This window comes from Hemicordylus capensis, chromosome 7 (assembly GCF_027244095.1).
Source record: "Hemicordylus capensis ecotype Gifberg chromosome 7, rHemCap1.1.pri, whole genome shotgun sequence".
In the NCBI taxonomy this organism is placed as follows: Eukaryota; Metazoa; Chordata; class Lepidosauria; order Squamata; family Cordylidae; genus Hemicordylus; species Hemicordylus capensis.
In genome coordinates, this window is record NC_069663.1 from 6,656,988 (window position 1) to 6,673,419 (window position 16,432).

General features: G+C 51.1%; 1 long non-coding RNA gene across 1 annotated transcript; it reads right to left on the minus strand.

The window, feature by feature from the left end:
• Positions 1-11,192: 11,192 nt before the first annotated feature.
• LOC128332682 (uncharacterized) lies at positions 11,193-12,120 on the minus strand. The gene is made up of 3 exons (XR_008310719.1): positions 11,909-12,120; positions 11,627-11,664; positions 11,193-11,346 (listed from the first exon to the last, which is right to left on the minus strand). It is a non-coding gene; the product is annotated as an uncharacterized LOC128332682 (long non-coding RNA).
• Between the last annotated feature and the right edge of the window lie 4,312 nt (positions 12,121-16,432).

Here is a 16,432-nt window from a genome sequence, read left to right on the forward strand (position 1 = left end):
TGTCTCTACAGAAATGCCTTTTCAGTCAAGAGACCTGGAGATTCCCTACCTGGAAGACCCTCTCCTCTCCTGACCCGTCTCAGGGTCTTGGGAGCCGTTTGATGCCTCCAATCCAAAGCACACCAACCCAGAAAGGTGGCCATTGGAAGGAGAGGTAGAGGGTGGCAGAATCCTTCCCTAGCCACGACGTTCCCACTGTAATCCTCTGGCCAACATGCAGCAGCTGGATTTCCTCCCCTTTCTGGATCTGACCCCGCTCTGTCTCCTGACGGTGGAGATGCAATCTCCCCTCACTCCTCAACCAGCCCATCCACAAAAGCGACTGGAATCGTTTCCTTACCTCACAAGACCATTCGGTGTCCACAGTCTGGAGAAACCATCCATCCTCCTCAACCGTGAAGACACTGCAGGAAGAAATACAATGGCCTGAGTACCTCGGAAGAGCCTTGATGGATCAGACCAAAGATGCATCTGTCCCAGCACTCTGCTTCCAATAGGGGACAGCCATCTGGGAGGCCTCCAGGAAGCTATCCTCTGTGCCCTTAAAGCTAACGGACATCACCACCACCATTCTTGGAGAAGTGAATGCTTCAACACAATGTATGAAGACGTCGTTTTTGTCTTCCCTGCACCTCTTGCCAGTCAGCGGCACAGGATCCATCCCAGATCCAGGCTGGCAGGGGAACAGAAAACCTTCCCTACACAAAAGTTCAAGAAGAAACTCTACCTCCTCGGGGAACTGATGGCATGTGCTTCTTCCAGGATCTCGTTCCCAGTGTTGACCGTCTGAATCCTGGAGCCGTCCGAGAATGACTTCTGTGGATGAGAATGGAGAGAGGAATGGGTGCTCTGGTGCCCACTTGACCTTTCCAGGGCATCTGGGGTCCAAACATCAACCCTCCTTCAAGAGGTCCTTCTTAACAGAGGAGCTTAAAGCAGGAGGTGGCTCCTTAGCACGTCAAAACCGTGTCTACCAACGTGTAACTGGGCTCAGAGAGGAACCAAACCCAAGAATCTACTGAACCTCAGAAACCAGCTTTCCGCCCATTCCTGGGCAGTCGGGTGAGATCATGGCTATTACACAACATTTGGAGTGGCAGGATCCCGAAGAAGAGTCAGGCCTCCTGCTACATGGGACACTGGGGTTTCTTGAATGGTGCCTTTAATTAAGGAAAGCCTAGCTAAGTTCTTCTCTTTGCTGGGCAGAGCTATTGGCCACTTGATGCTGCAGACCCGTGTTTTGAGGCCCTTTTCAATGACACCAGAAAGGGGGCCATGTGGAGCCAAGAAGTGGCAGGGGGGAAAGAGTGCACCATCTACCCCAAAGAAGACTTTCCCACTCTAGTTCCCCTCCAGACTGCTCCCTTCCTGGGTGTGTTTTCTGCTTGGTTGTCCAGAACAAAATCAAAGTCTAGAATCCTGGGGGAGGGAGTGATTTGGGGCAGGAGAGCGGAATGAAGGAGCCAGGTTGGAAGATAGGTAGACACACCCCTCTTCCCTCTCAGCACTTCCCATCCCAAAAGTTCCCATGATGCTTCCTCCATAGCGAGGGTCTCCAACCTTTGCCTGAGTCACTTGTAGTTGAGCCCGGATTGTCACTCATCCCACCCACCCAAGTCACTGCTACTACCACTGCAAATATCAAGGCATATGGCTTTTCCAGACAAGTTCTCAAAGCATCCCTTCAACCTGCTAAGACTGGATCTCTGCCACATGCCCTCTATTCTAGCTCGAAATGGGGTCTCTCCCACCCCCTCCCAGCCCTGCCATGTACAGACTGGGTTTTCATCCCTTACCAGTGACCATTTGCTCGTTTTGGCCACGGAGCACTCTTCATATATCTCCTGTGGCTGGAAGTCACTGAGAGGGAAAAAGGACAAAAGACACAAGTGAGTGAGAGAGTGTGTCGAAGGAACCCGGAGTAGCCAGTTTCCAGCAGTGGGCAGGGGTGTAGGCAAGAACCCTCCAAGCTCCCTGCAACATAAGGGTTACTTACTTTATTTTATTTTATTTTATTTTATTTTATTTTATTTTATTTTATTTTATTTTATTTATATACCCTCCCAGCTCTCCACAACATAAAGGGCTTTCTTTCTTTCTTTCTTTCTTTCTTTCTTTCTTTCTTTCTTTCTTTCTTTCTTTCTTTCTTTCTTTCTTTCTTTCTTTCTTTCTTTCCTGATTCATTCATTCATTCATTCTTTCATTGGATTTATATATATTTATATACTGCCTACTTTTAAAAGCTCTAAAACAGCTCAGCTCCCTTGGTTGGAGTTTGGAGAGCGGCTCCTGGTCAGAGTAGAGCAATGGTCTGACTCAGCATCACCTGTTCCGAGGGGCTGCCACGACCGCCTCCTCTGCCCCCCAGAGGGGCTTCCATCACTCCCCATCTCAACTGCTCCCTTTGCCCTGCAACCACTCAAGGAGGCACCAGCGGATCCAGCCCTGAAGGAGCAGCCAGCCACACCCTGGCTTCAGCCTCACGCTCTGGGTGGCTGCAGGGCTCACCTGGAATCCAGGCATTGAGAAATGGTGGGCCAGGCCCACCAGCCCATGGAGCCCCACAGCCCTTCAGTCCTCAGAGAGCAGACTAGGGGAACGATCCCCCCACCCCACCCATCCTCCTTTGGAACCCTAGAGAGCAAATTGTGCATGAGAACCCTCCCTGGCCTCCTGTGCCTGAACCCCTGGATCCTCCCCCAAAACCCAGGTAGCCCAGACGGATCGGCTCTTCTCCTTTGGAACTCCCTTTGCCTGCCCTTGCTGTCATTCCTTTCTGTCTTTCCCACATTCCAATAGTCAGAACTTAGACTGGGTGCCCCTTGCAAACTGAGACCTCTTGCGGGGTTGGGCTTATTAATGTTGGGGGTCATGACTTCTATGGCAGAGTATTCAGCAGCTATTTCACTCCCATTACAGCAGAAGTCAACAGGGTCTCCGGGGCAACAGCTTGTCCATGATAAGCAGGGAGATTCACACAAGGTTAAACTAATCTGCTTTATTCAGAAGTAGATGCTGAGAGGAAAAGACCTCTATCTGACTTCTGGCTACGTGTTGGTCAGAGAGAGACCTGTCATGGTCGTCAGGGTTACTGGTGCCAAAGGCCGATGGCATCTGGAGCTGGATCTCCAACAATGAAACCCTGGCAGGGGCCAGGTTTCTTTAGAGGGTCCCAAATCCAAGGTGCCATTAATCAAGAATGGGCCCAGATAACCCAGGAGGAACAGGAGGACGTACCTGAGAGGAGCCACAGGAGTAGCCCCATCAAGGCTGCCCACGCCGTGGAGTAAGGGGCATCCTTCTCCCATGTCCTGCCAAGGAGAGAGGAGAGCTGGAGTGAGGATGGGCTGGGCCACTTCACACCCACCGGGGTCATTCCTAAGCAGCCAGTGGGGACTCCCATCCTAGATGTCTCATCAAACCGCTTTGAGAACTTTGGTGGTCTCTCCCCCCACCCCCACATTGGACCTCTTTGGGGCAGGGTGGTGAACCCTCCCTCTAAACCCCTTGCTGGATGTTCAGCGCTCCCACATGGCCCCAAATGGACCAGATTTGGCGTGAGCAGCAGGGGAGACCGCAACGCCCTCCTGCCACCAGTCGAGTCCAGGGGCTCCCAGGGCAGCAGCGGAACCTCCAGCCCCATCAGGATCCGTCGGAACCCGGGCGCCATGGCTACCAGGTCAACATACCCAGCCCTGGGATGCAGCTCAGCAACGGCCACTTTTTGAATCTAAACAAGTCCTTCGGCTACTACAGAGATGTATATTCCACTCTCCAACCAAAGTACTCAAAGCGGTTTACACAGAGAAATAAATCAAGAAGACCTGAATAAGATGGTCCCCTGTCTCCAAAGGGCTCTCAGTCCAAAAAGAAACATCAAGCAGATGCCAGCAACACCACCGGAGAGATGCTGTGCTGGGGATGGAGAGGACAAGTTTCTCTCCCCCTGCTAAATATGAGAGTATCAACACTTTGAAAGGTGTCTCTTGGCTCAGTTAGCTGAACTCCCAGGGCCCAGTGGTGGGCATGGGGCACCAGGAGGCAGGGTTGCCAACTCTCTCACTAATCCTGCTCCTGTGACTTCAGCAGAAGGCTGGCATGCAGATATCAAGCTGGTGATGCATTTCCCATCTCTTTGGGCTAAGCTGGTCAAGCTTTTGCTCAGAGCAGAGGAGCCAGGCCACATCTAGAGGGGGCAGTTCCCATCCTCCACAGAACCTGCGAGTGCCCCTGGGCAGAAATGGCCCTTTCAGTCCTCCCTCCATCCCCCTCCTCAACATTTCATTTCTTTTACCCAAGAAGGACCAGTGTTGTGTTCTTCAAGTCCCTCATATGGCCATCCTGCCCCTCTGAAGGGGGAAGCTGCAGGGAGCTCAGAGAGGCCAGGAACCCCTTCCCTTCCTCTGTGCAGGTGGCTCCACTCTGCACTTCCTTGCTGGATGAGGCACTAGAGGAGGGAGGGGGCTGATGGGGCTCTGACCCATCGATGGGGGGCTGCTGCTCCATGAAGACGCCGTGAAGATGGGCTGGGCCAGTCCCTTCCTGCCCTACAAGGTCAGCTCAAAGGGGCCAGGACAGTCTCACTTCCTAAATGTCTCCACCTGGACCCAAATCCAACCCCTGAGGGTCTCACCCGCTCCCACCAAACATTGAACCTATTTGGGGCTGGGTGGTGGACACTCACTCTGGACTCCTTGCCTGAGGCCATGTTCTGCGCTCCCTCACGACGAAAAGTGGACGGAAATTTGCCGTGAGCAGCAGGAGAGGCCAGAAAGTCTTCCTGCCAACGGTCGAGTCCAGAGAGACTGAAGGCAGCAGCGGAACCTCCAGCCCCATCAGGATCCGTTGCAACCGGTAAACACTCCCGGCTGGGGAACCCCCCCCCCAGCAACCGCCATGTTTGAATGTACACAAGGATGGCGGAACTCCCAGGCCCAGTGGTGGGCACGAGGCACCAGCAGGCAGGGTTGCCAACTCTCTCCCTGCTCCTGCTCTTATGCTTTTAGAGGAAACCTGGCATATCGAAATTAAACCGATGAAGATTTCCCCATCTCTTCATTTCCATTGCAGCAAAAGCTTCATCTGGTTGATCTTGGACTGTCAAGCTCTTTTTCAAGGCACAGGAGCCAGGCTAGCAAAAAGGTTGGCAACCCTGCAGGCCAACCCTGCAGGATCCAGACTGAAGTCCATCCCTGAGCACACATGGAAGGGGACAACAGGACCGTGCCTTTCCTCCAAGGGGCAGGAGGAATATTCTGAACATTTGGCCCCTCAGGTCTTCAAAGGGAGACTTCTCCACACCGGTCTTACAGGGCAATGAGAGGGGCCAGGACAGTGTCGCTTCCTAAATGTCTCCACCTTGACCCAAATCCAACCCCTGGGGGTCTCCCCCCCACCCCCCATCAAGAGGGGGCAATTCCCATCCTCCACAGAACCTGCGACGCCCATTTGGCAGAACATATAATCTCATGCAAAGCTACAGGCAAGAAACCTTCCAAAACAAGGAGGGCATCATCACCATCTGACCAGAGAGAGAGAGAGAGAGAGAGACCCTGCAGGGGTGTTGCTGGATGCTTAAATGCTCCTGAGCCTGGGCCCTTTTGACCATCCAATCCAGTCATGCTCAGTTCCCAAAAATGACCAGTGTTGTTTTCTTCCAGTCCCTCATATTGCCTTCCCGCCCCTTTGAAGGGGGAACTGCAGGGAGTTCGGAGAGGCCAGGAGCCCCTTCCCTTCCTCTGTGCAGGTGGCTCCACTTTGCACTTCCTTTCTTGATGAGGTCCTGGAGGAGGGAGGGGGCTGACAGGGCTCTGACCCATCCATGGGGGGCTGGTGCTCCATGAAGACCCAGTGAAGATGGGCTGGGCTTGCACTTCCTGCCTACCTGGGTGAGCCCAAAGGGGCCAAGATAGTCTCACTTCCTAAATGTCTCTACCTGGACCCAAATCCAACCCTGGGGGTCTCCACCCCCACCGCATTAACCTATATGGGGCATGTCAGTGGACACTCACTCTGGACTCCTTGCCCGAGGCCATGTTCTGTGCTCTCTCGCGGCCAAAATGGCGGCCTTTTTGCTGATCACAATGGAGGTTCATTGTTGGACATAGCATGAAACTAAATGTGCCCTGGCACTCCCAACCACAGTTAGAATTAGAACACCACTGTTTCTTTTTTAGGCTTGAAATGGCTTCACCTGCTCAAACTGGTCACACTTTTGCTCAGAGCCAGGAGCCAGGCCACATCAAGAGAGGGCAATTCCCATCCTCCACATATCCGGCAACTCCCATTTGGCAGAACTGGACATTTCTATCCTCTCTCCTTCTCCCCAACCCCATGCCATTAAATTTATATCTTACATTTAATCGAAAAATAGTGAATTCATATCATCCCATGCAAAGCTATAGAGGAAGAAGCCTTCCAAAACAAGGAGGTCGTCACCATCTGTCCAAAGAGGGAGAAGGAGAGAGAGCCTCGCAGCAGGGGTCTTGCAGGATGTTTAAAATCCTCCTGAGCCTGGGCCCTTTTGACCATCCATTCCAGTCATGCTCAGCCCCCAAGAATGACCAGTATTGTTTTCTTAAAGTTCCTAATATGGCCATCCTGCCCCTCTGAAGGGGGAACTGCAGGGAGTTCGGAGAGGCCAGGAGCTCCTTCCCCTGTTCTGTGCAGGTGGCTCCACTCTGTGCTTCCTCGCTGGAAGAGGTCCTGGAGGAGGGAGGGGGCTGGTGGAGCTCTGAGCCATCCAAGACCAGAGGCGTATCTAGGGAAAATAGCGCCTGGGGCAAGCACTGAAATTGCGCCCCCTGGCCAAACATCTGACACCCATCTTTCAGAGAACTTTACCATAATAACAGCTGAAAAATACAAGTCAAGTTTGTTAATCTTTTAATATCTCAAAAACTATTTAGCAGTGGATGTAGCTAGTCCAAAAATTGCTGGGAAACTACACATTTCAGTATGCTGCAGCTCATGAAATACCCAAATACTATGTGGAGGTATACTTGAAAAACTAAAGAGAAGTGCCTGTCTCATTCTCTACTATGCATTGTAGCATCACTATTAAATCGGTTTTTAAAATAAATGGAGAATTTGAATCCAGAGAATCCAGATACTCTGAAAATAATTTAAGGATATGCAGAGTAAACTGTGTCACTGCTTGGAATATATTCTAGTCTTTCAGAAAGACAGTTAAAATGAGAGAAAGAGAGCAAGAAACTCCCAGTGGGCCTTAATACTAAGGATTTCACACTGATTCAAAGACAAACTCACCATTAATAGCCATATTATTAAGACATTACATTTAACTCACTTATCACAAGAAGCAAAGTAAGAGCAAATGAATACAATCCTAGCTCATAAGCTTCAGCTCAGCATTCACAAGCCCCGATTCTCCACACATAGTGCCAAACTAAATATGTGTACAGTGACTTATATTTTTATATATTTTTTACAAAAATTACCTGTCGCCCCTTCGGGGGGCTTGGTAAAGGCCGTTTGGGGTAAGCAAATGTTCCCCTCTATCCTCTATCCTCTAGGGCCTCACAGGGACCATTTGAGCATGTGCAGTGGCCATTTATTAAAATAAATTTTGTTTTTAAAAAATGGCCGCTGAAAACAAAATGGCCACAGCGCATGCTCAAATGGCCTCTGTGAGGCTTGGCATGACCTAGGGCCACAGAGAAGCCATTTGAGCATGTGCAGTGGCCATTTTGTTTTTGGTGGCCATTATTTATTGTTTTTTAATTTTAAAAAATGGTTCCCCCCCTTCATGTGGCTTCCGGGGCACATGCCCAGCCTGCCCCATGCTTGATACCCCCCTGATGAAGACCCTGTGAAGAAGGGCTGGGCCAGTCCCTTCCTGCCCAACAGGATCAGCCCAAAGGGGCCAGGACATCTCACTTCCTAAATGTTTCTACCTGGACCCAAATCCAACCCCTGGGGGTCTCCCCCCCATCTCATTGACATATTTGGGGCATGTCCATGGACACTCACTCTGGACTCCTTGCCTGAGGCCATGTTCTGCACTCTCTCATGGCCAAAATGGGACGGAAATTGGCCGTGAGCAGCAGGAGAGGCCAGAAAGTCCTCCTGCCAACGGTCTAGTCCAGAGAGTTTGAAGGCAGCAGCGGAACCTCCAGCCCCATCAGGATCCGTCGGAACCACAGCACCATGGCGACCGGTAAACACTCCCGGACGGGGACCCCCCCTCCAGCAGCTGCCATATTTGGATCTAAACAAGGATGGCGGAACTCCCAGGCCCAGTGGTGGGCACGAGGCACCAGCAGGCAGGGTTGCCAACTCTCTACCTGCTCCTGCTCTTATGCTTTTACAGGAAACCTGGCATATCGAAATTAAACTGATGAAGATTTCCCCATCTCTTCATTTCCATTGCAGCAAAAGCTTCATCTGCTTAATTTTGGACTGTCAAGCTCTTTTTCAAGGCACAGGAGCCAGGCTAGCAAAAAGGTTGGCAACCCTGCAGGATCCAGTGTGAAGTCCATCCCTGAGCACACATGGAAGGGGACAAAAAGGACCGTGCCTTTCCTCCAAGGGGCAGGAGGAATATTCTGAACATTTGGCCCCCCGGGTCTTCAAAGGGAGACTTCTCCACACAGGTGTTACAGGGCATGAGGGAGGCGCCCACTAAATGTGGGTAATAGAGCTGCTGAGGAGCAGAAGGCTTGGCAGAGGAGGTGTGTGTGTGTCAATTGGGGTCCAGGCAAGGAACCTCCTTCCTTCAGGTCAGAGCAGGGCTTCATTCCCAGTCATTGTGGCCACTAAGCCAAGCGCAGCAGATGGCCGGCAGGTCTCACGTCCTGCTAGGATCTTCACAAGCCCACTGGCTTGGCGCCATGATCACCTTCCGGCCCCTGGGAGGAGAGAAGCCAAAACTGGGTCAGGCACTTTTCAGGGCAATCAGACACACACACACACACACACACACACACACACACACACACACACGGTGCTGCCATGTTCTCGTCCAGGGGATCCATCTTTTGTAGCTCGCCACTCTACCAGGAACCTCTGGAACTCACCGCTGCGGCAAAGGAGAGCCCCATCCGTCTCCACAGCAATGGTGCCTTGGAGAACCCCCTGTCTTTGTGAATGGGGAAGGGACCAGTGGACCTGCCTGCCCCCTGACCAACCCCAGAGCCAGGAATGAGGCCTCTGAGCATGCTCAGTTGTATCATTTTGTGCCAGAACGATGGGATTTCTTGTAGGAGTTGAATGACACGGGATCATGGGATTTGGGATCATTACTCTGCCGAATGGGGCAGCCAGGTTGGTCTCTGGGTCATCTCGGAGAGACTACATCACTCCTGTATGGAAGGAGCTACACTGGCTGCCGATATGTTTCCCCCCAAACTTCCTCCTTTCCCCTGTAACAGGCCGAGCTCCTTCACTGCGACCACCGAGTGGTTTCTGCCTCTCCGCTGCTGGAGCAATTCCAGCTCCGTGATTTCCTGCTCTCTGCTCTTGACTGACCGGGGTAGGGGTGGGGGTCGCTTCTCTCCTGCGGTCTGCTCCCCTCTTCACTGTCCTAGCTATGTTTCTCAGGAAGACGGTTCCCAGAAGAAGCAGTTTAAGCCAGGCTGCTCGTCTGCAGCGCAGGCATCCCTGGCACTGCTGGCCCGCCTAACCCCACTTTGAAGCCCAGCCTTTAGACAAAGTTGAGGGTGCGAGCGTGCCCTTTACCCCGGCACTGGGATCAGATGGGTGCTTGGGCTGCTTGTTGCCTGCGTGCACACAGAGACGGGTGCCTAGAGCGCCCGTCTCAGAGGAGAGGAGAGCTGGTCTTGTGGTAGCAAGCGTGACTTGTCCCCTTGGCTAAGCAGGGTCTGCCTTGGATTCATTTGAATTGAATTTTGGCCTTGGTTTGTAAGCTTGCCAGGCCTTGCCAAGGCTGTGCTTTCCGGGCACTCGATTGGAAGGTGCAGCTTGCTCCCAGGATCCTGTGCTCAGCAAACCTCATTGGCGGCAAACCTCAAGTGGGCTCCTCTGGAGTGATCCAAGCCAATTGTCTGAGTGAGTGCTTCCAAGCAAGAGGCATTTGCATGGACCTGTAGCAGTGTAGCAGCGTCTCCCTCAGCCAAGAGGTAAGCTTGGGAGTCTGTGGGCACAAACGCTCCAAGGGAGACGAGAAGAAAAGAGGAACTCAGAAATGATGGTATGGTTTTCTCCATGGAAACAACCCTCCATGCTGCTCGGAGCTTCTCTCCACCCTTGGCTTCTTGCTAAACTAACCACCTCCCCCCAAAAAAACTTGCATGGGCTCCTAAGGCAGACATTCCAGAATTGCAGCTTCCCCAATCAACTTCCTAGAGATGCCCCAGATGAATTTCTGCCTGGTTCACCTCTACAAGGCACAGTGCTTCCCCCAGCTGTTATGTCGCTTCGTAAATGTCTGGGCAGAAATTCAAGATATATAGCAGTCTCACTAATAGTAAGAATAAGAATGCAAATAAGAATAAGAACAATAAACTATACTTATTAAGATAAAACAAACCAAAAATTAAATCATAACAGATCAAAAAGGGGGGAGGGGTGAAGGAAATACAAAATACAATACAGAACCATTTCAAAGTCATTGTTAAAATCAATCATGTAATATGATATGATATGGTATGATATGTATTCTTAAAAACATATAATACTTCCAGGCAGCTATTCTCCTAGCTTTAGGAGCATTAAAAAGAAAAGGAAGCAAATGGGCGATCAGACAAACTCCTCCTTTTCATGGAAGTCCTCGAAGACAAGGCCATCTGAAGAGAAGAGAAGAGAAGAGAAGAGAAGAGAAGAGAAGAGAAGAGAAGAGAAGAGAAGAGACGTAATATTCTGATGTTAATTGATTTAGGTAAGGAGGGACTTCTACATATTGAACAAATGGAGGAGGGTCTAATGTGTTACTTTTTGCCTTGGTGTTCCCCAAGCAGAAGGCAAGCATGGCTTCCAGATCTCACAGTTTTGCTGCAAGGTCTTTGCCTGCAAGAACCATTTTTACCCCTGTGAGAGGGGTTGAGAGTTTGAGACGTGCCCACTTGGGAGTCCTGCCACAGACAGTCCTCCATAATTTCCTGGCAGAGATCAAAGAGCAGAAGAGAGTTGGTCAGTACCCATGGACTTCATTGGAATAGCACCAGCCTCAAACACACACTTTTGGCAGTCAGGTTTTGACTGAGCCTGCGCTTGGTCATCCTCTTCCATTCTCTGCCACATCTCACTCTCCAGTACGGCGTCCACAGCCTTGTCTTTTTCATACGACAGCATCTCACTTTCACAGGACTTGGCATCCTTAATACCGTCAATAACGGACGTCAAGAATTCAGCCCAGCAGAGGATGACCTGAATATTAGAAGCACTGAACTGTTAGTGATGGAAGGACTCTCCGTTCCTTCCTGGAAATTTAGCGGGCACCCTTACTTGGTGGGCTGCTCTCAGGTCCTTTCTGGGGACCCCACCCCCTCCATGGAATATTTGGCTTCTGCCTCTCAGGGAGAATGCAGAAGTGGGAAAGGGATCAGAGCAGAGAGTGGGTGCTTCCAGATCCCGTATGGGGCAAATGCCTCTCAGAGAAATGTCCTGGGCTCTAGGGAGGAAGGCCCTTTTCTGAAAGGATCCCTACCTCAGCTCTTTCCATTTTCTCCACTCCAGTTGTCAGATCTGGAAGGGAAGAAGAGTCAGAGGTGGGTGGGTTTAAGGAGTTTGATTCCCATTTGGAATTTAAAAACGGGGATTCCCTTTCTTGGAATTAAGGCGGGCTACCAGTTCTAGGTTACAGCCCAAGTCAGCCAGCCTATATGAATAATGAGAGATTAGCATCTCCCAAAGGGAAGCGACTGCTCACCAAAGGCCTTTTCATTCGGACCCACAAGTCTGCCAGGTTCCCAAGCACTAGCTCTCTCACCTTCCCCAAAGAGTCAGCCCCAGTCCCAACCTGGGGCACCTCCTCATCGATGGTGACTCTGGATACTGCCGGGGAGCCCCCTGTGGGAGTTGGAGGTGGTGCTGGAGTAGGCTCAACGCGGTGTTTCCGTTTAAAGAACCTCCCTCTGGGGGGCTTGCCCTTGGCGGAGTCACTGGTGGGGGAGGTCTTAAACAGCCGCCTGCAGCAACGGCAGACTCTTCGCAGCCTAGAAGAGAGCAGGGAGAAAGTGAGAAAGCGACCCTTAAGCAGACTTTGGCAGGAGAGGGGGCCAATGGGGCAGTGAAGGAGTGCAGAACAGAAGGAGGGCAGCAATACAGTTTGCCGAATAGGCTTCCAGGTGGTGCACCGTCCTCCTTCTGGCTGAGGAATTGGGTCGAGACAGCTGCCCCAACATCCTTGGGATAGCTCCACCCCCAAACACACACTTTGGACTGAGCCCACACTAGGGCATTCCCTTTCATTCTCTGCTGCATCTCACTCACCAGTACGGCTTCCACGGCCTCGGCCTCATCATAGGACAGGAGTTGACCACCCAGCGACCTGACGTCTTTAACATCCTCAATTATGGCGGACAAAAACTGGATCCAGCTGAAGATGACCTGAAAATTAGAAGCACTGAACTGTTAGTGATGGAAGGACTCTTTGTGCCTTCCTGGAAATGGAGCGGGCACCCTTACTTGGTGGGCTGCATTCAAGTCCTTTCTGGGGACACCACCCGCTCCATGGAATATTCTGCAACTGCTGCTTCTCTGGGAGACTGCAGAACTGGGAAAAGGATCCGAGCAGAGAGTGGGTGCTCCCAGATCCCGGATGGAAGAAATGCCTCTCACACAGATGTCTTGAGCTCTGTGGAGGAAGGCCCTCTACTCAATGGTTCCCTACCTCAGCTCTGTCCACTTCCTCCAGGACAGTTGTCAGACCTGGAAGGAAAGAAGAATGGGAAGGGAGGGAGGATTCAGGACTTGATTTCCCATGAGGAATTAACCAACGGGAATTCCCTTTGTTGGAATTCAGGCTGGCTTCCGGGCTCCCAAGCACCAGCTGGCTCACCTTCCCCAAAGAGTCAGCCCCAGTCCCAACCATTCCCCAGGAGCCTGGGGTACCTCCTCACCGATGGTGACTCCGGAGACGGCTGGGGTGCCCCCTGAGGGAGTTGGAGGTGGCGCTGGAGTGGGCTCAATACGATTGGTTAGTCACCAGAACCTCCCTCTGGGTGGCTTACCTTTGCTAGAGTCACTGGTGGCGGAGGATTTAAAGATCTGCCTACAGCAAAGGCAGACGCTTCACAACCTAGCAGGGAGAAGGTGAGAATGCGACCCTTAAGCAAACACTGGCAGGAGAGGGGGCCAATGGGGCAAGGAAGGAGTGCAGAACAGAAGGAGGGGCAGCAATACAGGTAGCCCAATAGGCTTCCAGGTGGTGCACCGTCCTCCTTCTGGCTGAGGAATTGGGTCGAGACAGCTGCCCCAACGCTTTGGGGCAGAGACCTTTGACATATGGGGTGCAGTTCTGGTCAGCCCAGCTCAGGCAGATTATGTTAGAGCTGGCAAAGTTGCAGAGAAGAACCATGAACGAGCTCAGGGGTGAATGGAAACCATGTAACCATTAGGCAGTCCTGTTTTCGGCACTTCATGACACTTCCTAGCTGGACCAGGCCTGTGAGGGGCCCGTGCCCATGTTCTCTTTTAAAACGAAGCAACTCCAGTCATGCACACAGAATCACGTACCAATGTTCAGACACCTGCACACCGTATTTTACGGACTATAAGACGCTACAGACTATAAGACGCACCTTAATTTTAATCCAGTTTTTCAGTTTTAACATATTAAACTGTTAAAACATATAAGACGCACCTGAATTTTGGCGGATATTTTTCGAGGAAAAAAGTGAGTCTTATAGTCCATAAAATACGGTACCAACTGTCTGAATGGGGCTTTCATTGCTCTTACCTTCAGGATGCTGATTAAGTTCCAGACAGAGGGGGCCTCCTCCAGCAAAGCCCTGATCATCCTCTGGAGCGCCTCAATGTTCTCGTTCTAGGGGGGGGGGAGAAATGATCAGACATGAGTGTATGAGTGACAACCGGTCTTGAGAATGCAACATTGAAAAAGCACTCATGCTTATCATGGTATTGTGTTTGATTCCAGTTGGGCCAAGAAACCACCAGGACATATGGAAGTGGGAAAGGGTGCTCACAATTAACCTGGAAGAAGAGCTTATATATTAAATCTCAGAAAAGTAAGAAACCACCTGTGCAGGGAGTCACACCATTTCAAACTTGGTCATTCTTTTGGAACTCTCCCGTTCAGTGTGGGCTCAAAGATTCACTTTCCAAAGTGTTTTGGTAAGCAGTTCAAACACCTTGAACCAGTTTAGTTACATTTCCTACAGGTTAATATCCAAACTCTTTAGTTTGCCATGTAACTCTAGAAAAAGACAACCATGGGACTTGACTTGAGAAGAAAGCATCATGCCAGTCTTTCTGAATGAAACCAATGATGCAATTATGGAACGCCATCGTCTGAACTGGTTACCACTACAGGGCTTTGCTTCGGGTTCCAGTTGGGGCCAACCAGGAGATTTTCAGTTGACACTGAATTCTCCCTTCGTCATAGAACATATTATGACAAAGCAAAACTGGGGCATCCTTACATAGAAAAGATTCTGAAGTGGTCTCAAATGAGACATGTAGCCCGGGAGTGGAAGCAGCAGGAGTTTGTGGCACAGGAGGAAAAAAGCTCAATAAGTATATCCCTGCGTCCCTGGGTCCAGCTGGTTGACTCTGGACACGGCCACGTGCAGGACTGCTGCTATTAGATTAATTGGCAGAGCTGGCACCTTGCTGACATTGGGAAGGAAAAGGCTGACCAATGGGAAGACTAGTCCTCCCAGAAAACCAACTGAGAGACTAGCTCTCACCAGATGTAATTTTCTCTGGCTCAGTAGGGCAATGGACTGAAATGACCCTGACACAATTAAAAAGAAATCATTAAAAACCACCTGATTTCCCAATTGCTCTGTGGGTTGGGTGGTGGGTAGTACCCATCATGCTCAACCCGCTCTGGTGCCCCCAGAAGCCAGTTATTTTTTTATTTTTTGGAAACATTTAATCTACCGCCCACTCTGAAGACTCCGGGCAGTGCACAAAAACATGCAAACAAGGCAACATTAAAAATCACGTTCTAAATTAAAAACTCAAGTAACTAACAAAAAACAAATATTTAAAGTACAGGGCAAAAGTCTGGTGAAAAAGAAAAGTCTTCAATAGAGATTTGAAGATCAGTAAGGAAGAGGCTAGACGGATCTGAAGGGGAAGAGTGTTCCAAAGAAGTGGGGCAGCAACCGAAAAGGCCCTTTCCGAGGTCCTAGAGCCCCGAACCACTCGGAAATCAGGGACCGACGAAAGGGCCATCTGAGACGATCTAACCGGAAGGGATGTAACTGGAAAGGGAGAGGCGGGTCTGTAGGTAGACAGGCGCCAAGCCCTGCAAGGCTTTCAAGGTCAGAACCAGGACCTTAAATTGAACTCGGAAGCCAATAGGCAACCAGTGCAATGACTGCAGGAGAGGTGTTACCCATCATATTTTCTGGCACCCATGGGAAGGCGAGCTGCTTCATTCTGGACCCGCTGTAGCTTCCTGATCGTCCTCAAAGGGAACCCTAGATAGAGAGCTCATCACGGCAATCACCAAGAAATATTAGACACATAGAGCTGAGCTGCCACTGTCCCTTTCTCTCCACAACACCATCTCACACACAGTCTACCAAACCAGAGCTCTAGGAAGGTAGGCAGGCAGGCAGGCAGGCAGGCAGGCAGGAAGGAAGGAAGGAAGGAAGGAAGGAAGGAAGGAAGGAAGGAAGGCGAGTACTGCTTTTGTCAATCTGAGATCCAGCAAAACCAGGTTGTTATACTGACAAGAGAAAAGCATTACACTCAGTGCAGAGAAAAGGACATTACAGAATCAAACCTCCTTGCCTCCTGAGGCACAGCATGGAGCAGAAAACCCCCCAACCAAACCATCCCGCAGAAGAAGGTCAGAGTTCCACTGGGTAGGAATCTCCTGAGGGATCAGGTGTTCAGGTAGGTCCAGCTCAAGCTGCCTCTCCTTCAGCATGCACTGAGCCTTTTCACCCCGGTGGAAATGGCCGGCTATCTTGTGGCGATTCTCCACAAGAGCGCCATGGGAGCAGCAGGGTCCCGTAGCCAGGGTGTGTCCCAGGCTGTACATTGAGGCTAGCTATGGGCCCTAGCAGGGCCTGTGTGGTGGGAGCCCCCTATTGCAAGTGCCCTTCGAATCCTGGAGGCTTGGGAGCAGCAGCAGCTGCTGCTGCTAGCCGAGGGCACGCCAGACCCATTGCTGCCAGCAGGAGAATGGACCCCCAGGTGAAAGGGGTCGCAGGTGCAGCACCACCACCATCGTCCCAAGACGCTTGGGGTCCTTTCCCCTGCTGACCCATGTAGGTGCAGACAGTACCTACTACCCAGTACTACCCAGTACCTG